The sequence below is a fragment of the Rhinopithecus bieti genome, unplaced genomic scaffold (genome assembly GCF_001698545.2).
Source record: "Rhinopithecus bieti isolate Rb0 unplaced genomic scaffold, ASM169854v2 scaffold_33891, whole genome shotgun sequence".
In the NCBI taxonomy this organism is placed as follows: domain Eukaryota; kingdom Metazoa; phylum Chordata; class Mammalia; order Primates; family Cercopithecidae; genus Rhinopithecus; species Rhinopithecus bieti.
The window spans coordinates 292,710-299,656 of NW_016814426.1; positions in this window are offsets into that span (position 1 = coordinate 292,710).

The window sequence follows — 6,947 nt, forward strand, 5'->3', positions numbered from 1 at the left end:
GCCGACGCCGCCCCAGCTCGCTCGCAGCTCGCCCGCCCGGGGAGAGGACCTGGAGCCTCAGCGGCTGGCCCGAAGCCAGGGGTCCCTGCACCTTCCCGCAATGGCTCCAGGGAGACCTGCCAGGCGCGCCTGAGCGCAGGGCTGCGCCGCTGTCCCCTCGCAGGAGCGGGAACTGCCTCTTTCTTCTGGATCTCTTCTCTGCCAAGGGTGGCGGTTATACTGTCATCGGGGCAGCCCTTATCTAGCTTCAGACGCCGCCTCCCCGGATGGGCCAGCTATTGGGGAAACCCATCGGGGCCATCCCCTCTCAGGACTGGTCTGAGCACAGAGACAGCCTGCGTGCTCCTTGGTTTCCCAAACCCACCTGAATGTCACTCTGTGTCCTGGATGGGGTGAGGCTGGAGCTCAGAGAGGGACAGCGGTGCTGGAGAGCTGCGGTGGTGGCATCTTCCCCCTGCAAGCTTTCTGGAGAAGGCACCTCTGAGCAGATGGGGCTTCAGACCCTGCTCCCTGTGAGCTGTAAGCCTGTGTGGGCAGCAGCCAGCCAGGCAGCCCTTCACCTGTGACTGGGAGGTGGCGCTGGGCTTGGGTTTCCTCGAGTTTCACCCTGGGCATGGGCCTGGGAGTGCCAGGGCTGTCTGTGAAAATATCTGTAGGAATTTCCTCTGGTTGCCAGAACAAAATAGCACAGCCTGGGGCTTCAACAACAGATGGTCGTTTTCTCCCAGGTCTGAGGCTGTGAGTCCAAGATCAAGGCACACGGAGGCTTTTCTGTGGAGGCTTCCCTCTTTGGCTTGCAGGTGGCCACCTTGTTTCCAGGTCCATACGTGGTGTTTTGTCTGTGCACATGCACCCATGATGGCCCCGTGTGTCCACATGTCCTCTTCGTCTAAGGACACCCGTCAGATTGGATTGGGGTCTACCATAGTGACCTCATTTTAGCGTGACCACCTCTTTAAAAGCCCTATGTCCAAATACAGTCACATTTTGAGGTAAAGAGGGTTGGAGTGCTAAGATGAATTTTGAGGGAAACATGATTTCACCATAGTAAGACCTTTCAGGCCTGAGATCTCCAGGTGAACAGAAAGGCAGAGTCCAAACTAAAAATGGAGGCTCTGGGGGGTTCAAAAGTGTCACCTGTAGGCTGGAGGTGGGGGAAGTGATCTTCTGGGGCTGCTTGGCTGGTTGTTCCAATGCGTCCAGGAGGAGAAACCAGGTTGGCGCTGCTTTTGCCCATTTGGAAAGCCATCTGGATTCATTTCCAGTGTTGTGTGTTTCTGGAGGCGATGCATACCCACGCCCTGGGCACAGTCTGGGGACCCGCTCTGTGACCACAGGCCAGCCACTGCCATCTCAGCCTGTTTTCACATCAACAAGATGAGGGTGAATGAGATGATCTCAAAGGTCCCTGCTGGCTCTAAACTCTCAGCTTTCCTGTCCCTGAGATTCGTCCTGTTTCTAAGATCTCTGCTGAATATCCTGCCCTTCAGCAGAGTGAGTGAAGGCCAAGATAAAGAGCCGGTTTTCTGGGCTGTCCTTCAGTACAGGTGGAGAAGGTGGCCCATGTGACTGAGATGGGGCACCCACTCCCAAACGCCGCCCCACCGGCATCCCCCCGGCATAGCTGTTCTTCCTGACTCCTTGACCCCTAGAGCCCTGGGCCTGGGCCACAGCAGGAGCTCACAGTTGTCTGTCATTAGAGTCATTCCACTGCTGGCTCAGCTGCTCTAGGCTGAGGCAAACCTGATCACTGTCTCAGAAGGACTCGTAGGGTGTTCCAGAAGACAGGGAGGGCCCTGGGTAGACTGGGCCCTGCTTACCCCTCTCAGGACAGAGTCTGGATAAGTTGACCAGAAGAGCCATTGTCATCATTCGAGCTGGCCCTCAAAGACAAGAGTTCAAGGAGCAAAAGTGCAGATTGGTATAAATTGTCACAGTGTCCTGGAGGGGGCCTCAGAGGTCACTTGGTCAGATGCTCACAGCGTCTTCTGGGGAAACCAGGAGTTGAAGGCTGTGCTGCCTGTGGGCCTCCCCCTCTGCTCTAGTCTCTAGGGGGAGGAGGGGGTGAGGAGGTTCCTTATCTGGGTCTTATCTGGAACCTCTTTCCTCCTGATCACCGGACTCTAGGTCCTGAGTTTAAAACACTGGTTTTCCCCTCTCAGCAGGGGTAACTGGACTCCTGCATTCGTTTCCACTCAGCATTGGCCTGCACAAGGCCCTTCTTTAGCTTTTAAACTTATCCATGTCTTTAAATTCATTTATCTGTTCCCTGCTGTGCGCACACTCAGTCATCCCCTCTCCCCACGTCTGCTGTGTGAGCAGGGCTGTGCGTGCCAGGGCACCTGGGTGTGTGAGGGTGTGGGCGCCTCTAGACATCAATCTTGGGCACATCTCCCTTTTCCCCACTGGTCTCTGGGCTCTCCACATGGCTGCACACCCCCAATGACCATGCTCATCCTGGCCCCACCCCCAGTGACGATGCACGCCCTGACCCCACCCCTGAGAGTTTCTTGGGGACATCCTAGGTGTGATCTCACTGGGTCTGGGCTGCCCTCTTCTCATTGCCTCCTAGGAAGCCCCAGCCCCTGCTCACTTTTCAGTCATCAGGCTCTGGCTGTGTCTCCCCGGCATTCAGAAGCAGTCTCTCCCCTCGTCTGCTCGGGGCTCTTCCTCCTCCTGCAGCAGCCTCCCCAGCCTGCACCTAGCGTGGGTTTGGGCAAAGCCCCTGCATGCTTCTGAGCTCAGGGCCTGGCACAGGCCAAAACCTTGGTCTACTCCCTGTGTGCCCCCTGCTCCCTGCAGTTCTGTGCTGGTGGGCCTGTGAGTGTGCGCTGCCATGGCCAGGTTGCTACTATTGCACTTTGCCATGTGTGGAGGGTGGGGTATCAACCTCCGGTGTCAGCTCAGGACCACACAGACAGACGGTCATGGAACAGGCCGGAGAGCACGGTTGCCTGCTCCAGAGAGTCCCAGACCTGCCTGCCTTGGTCACCCTCATGCAGGTCCCAATCTGACAGTGACCACAGTGGGTCTTTGGGAGACAGGCAGGCCTCCCAGTACCCCTGAAAGTTTGGCCTGGGGATGGCTGTGGGTTCGAGGGGGGGGGCCTTGCCCACGGGGACCTCAGACCGTGGGCACTTCCCCACTGCAGCCCCTGCCCTGCAGCGCTCCCTGGCTCCAGGTGTGGCTTTTGAGGTCCCCACAATCACACCCACCCTCTGCCTGCAGGTGTTTCCCACCACCCTCCCATGCGCCCCTTCCCCCCACCTCTCCCAGGCTGTCCTCAGTGGGGCCCCTGCTAATCCTCTCCGCAGTCAGTAGGAGCTCCCACGGGGTCCTCCTGGGCCGGCCTGCGCTGCCACCACGCACCTCACTCTCTTTAGTGTCGCCAGCCCCCTGCAGTCCATGCTGTTATTATAGCCATGTGACTGATCAGGACGACCATGCACAGAGAGGCTGGCAGCCTTGCCAAGGGCTCCAGGTCGGAGGCTGGAGTACAATGCACCCCACTCCCCTCTCTCCTCCACCGGCACTGGATTCGTCTGTACAGCCACATCTCTGGCTACTTCAGACCCATGTGATGTCACAGGTTACTCAAGAAAAACAGACAAAAAGCCGCTCTTTCCCGGGCTGGTTGGGATCGTGGCTCTCTGCTGCCCTCCAGTGGCCGCTGGTTTTCCTGGCTAGGGAAGGGCGTTGACCTCACTGACAGCAGCCGATACTCCTGTAGGGTGTTGGAGGGTCAGACTGTGGAGCACAATGTGGTCAGGACAGATCCGAGGCTTTATGTTTGGGAGAAGCCAGCTTAGTTTTCATACATTACACAAACACATACACAGTCTTTCCAAATGCAGGGGCCAAACAGTTTTTAAATTTAATATTTAAAAAAACTTTATGTTTTATTTATTTATAGAGCCGGGTTCTCGCTGTGTTGCCCAGGCTGGTCTCGNCACAGTGGGTCTTCGGGAGACAGGCAGACCTCCCAGCACCCCTGAAAGTTGGGCCTGGGGATGGCTGTGGGTTAGAGGGGAGGGCCTTGCCCACAGGGGTTAGAGGGGAGGGCCTTGCCCATGGGGACCTCAGGCCGTGGGCACTTCCCCACTGCAACCCCTGCCCTGCAGCGCCCCCTGGCTCTGGGTGTGGCTTTTGAGGTCCCCACAATCACACCCATCCTCTGCCTGCAGGTGTTTCCCACCACCCTCCTATGAGCCCCTTCCTCGCACCTTCCCCTGGCTGTCCTCAGCAGGGCCCCTGCTAATCCTCTCCGCAGTTAGTAGGAGCTCCCACGGGGTCCTCCTGGGCCGGCCTGCACTGCCACCACGCACCTCACTCTCTTTACTGTCGCCAGCCACCTGCAGTCCCTGCTGTTATTATCCCCATGTGACAGATGGGGACACCGAGGCACAGAGAGGCTGGCAGCCTTGCCAAGGGCAGCAGGAGGGAGGCTGGCATAGTCTGGACCCCACTCCGCTCTCTCCTTCACCGGCACTAGATCTGTCTCTATGGCCACATCCCTGGCTATTTCAGACCAATACGATGGCACAGGTCCCTTAAATAAAAAAGAAAACAAATGTAAACACCTGCATGCGTCCCGTGCTGCCCATGCTCGCTCCTCTGATTGGGATCGTGGCTCTCTGCTGCCCTCCTGTGGCCGTTGGTTGTCCTGGGTGGGGACGGGCGCTGACCTCACCTACAGCAGAGAATACTGATTCCTCCAGGGTCAGACTTTGGCCCGCAACGTGATCAGGACAGATCTGAGCCTCGCCGTTACGGAGAGGCCAGCTTAGCTTTCATACATGTCACAAACACATACACAGTCTTTCCAAATGGAGGTGTAGAGCAATTTTTAAATTTAAAATTCATGTTTTATTTTTATTTGTTCTAGAGATGGGGTTTCGCCATGTTGCTCAGGCTGGTCTCAAACTCCTGGGCTCAAGTGATCCTCCTGCCTTGGCATCTTAAAGTGCTGGGATTGCAAACATGAGAAACCCTGCCCAGCTGAAATGGAACATTTCTAATTTGTAGAGATAGGCTCTGTCTGAGCTGCCCTGGCTGGCGTGCAGTGACACTGCAATGTCTGACCCCTGGCAAGATTCTTGCTTCTTTTACTCTCCTGTGCTTTCACATGTATTTTCTTTTTATTTTTTGTTCATTTATTTATTTACTTATTTATTTTTGAGACAGGCTTCTACTCTGTGGCCCAGGCTGGAGTGCAGTGGCACCATCATGGGTCACTGCAGCCTCAACCTCCTAAGCTCAGGCAATCCTCCCACCTCAGCCTCCCAAGGGACCACGCCCGGCTGATTTTTGTATTTTTTGTAGAGATGGGGTTTCACCACGTTGCCCAGGTTGGTCTCCAACTGCTGGGCTCAAGCAATCTTCCCACCTTGGCCTCAGCCTCCCAAAGTGCTTGGATTACAGATGTGTACACCGCACCTGCCCCCCCTTACACATATTTTCTCTCTGTTTATTATTTTCTTACAAATCTCTAACAATTGCAAATCTCTAAGTTTGCAGTTGCTCACACTGAGACTAATTATGCAACTCTTGTTTCATAAGAGGTATTGGTTAGTGAATTGAATTGTGTTCCTGGACAGAAGAGGACCCTGTGGAAACTTTCTGTGACATAGAACTTACCACATTTTTGGGTGCCAGTGGTGTTCAGTAGATATTTTTGATGGAATTACCTGGTCCTTGTGTGGGAAATGAATTAAGGACATCAAGTCTATGCCAATGAAATGCAATTAAAATGAAATAGGAATTCCCCCATCATGGGACTGGATGAGGCAGAGGCTGGTAAAACTTTGGCTTGGGTGACTGTGTCCAAAATTCTGCATCATAGAAGGGGCTGGATTAAGTTTGCTCTAAATTTTCTTCCAGTTTCGGGGTTCCGTGGCTATAAACAGTTCTGGTTGCAACGCTCAGGGTACTTATGGTTTGAGGGGTGCAAAATCCTAGAGAAATCTGAGGTTAATCAGGGACGCTTCCTGGAACAGGAGAATTTGGGGCAAATTGAAATTTGTACGAGGCAAAAAGGTACGATGAGAATGAGGAGAATACACAGAAAGATATTTGATATTATAAAGTTGAAATTAATTTGGTAGGTTGAGCACTACCTAAGTGATATCAGCAAGTGGTCATAGAATACACTAAGATCCATTTACATAATGGAAAATCTTGCAGCCCCGTGACTAAGGAAAGTTACTTCTATTTTCACCAGTCCTTGGAGACACCTCCTGAGGAAAACTGGACGATGAGGCAGGGACTTACCGATCTGAGCCGTAGCTTCCTCTCCTGTAAAATGGGCCTCATATTTTCACCACAGAAAGTTTTCTGCCAGAATTAAGCTCAGTGAACAATCTAAAGTCATCTCCCACGGTGGGCCCTGGGTGCCACCTCCTTCCACCTCTCCAAAACCCAGCAAACACCTCCCTGGGGTTTAGTCTAATCCTGAGGCCCAGTTCTGGCCTCTTTTCTCTCTGCCTTCAACGGAGATAATTTTTTCCGCGAAAAGAGGATTCTACTGCAAATATGTGCAAAGGACAGGCACAGAGCTTGGAAAAATGGACACAAGTCCTGCAAATAGTTCAGACCAAAACACTGAAAATCAGTTTTCAAATAGCAGATGAAATTCTGCCACCACGCTCCAGTCTTCATTCCCCAAAGGGGAAGCAGTTCAGCCAGTTTTCTCCTTACAGAAGCTGAGCTGACACAGAGTGGCACACACTGCTAGGGCGTGGTGAGGAGACAGCAGGCTCGGGGGATTTCCACTGAATACACAAGCAAGCACGTCTCTACCCTGTCCCTCATCATCTCAAAGACAACTTGTATGCTCTGAATACGTCTTTATGACGTTCCCAGTGGGAGGAGTAGACATTCTCCAAAGAGAACTATAAAGGCTTATTTTCTGTCATCTGTAAGTTGTTCATCTAAGACCCTAGTGCTGG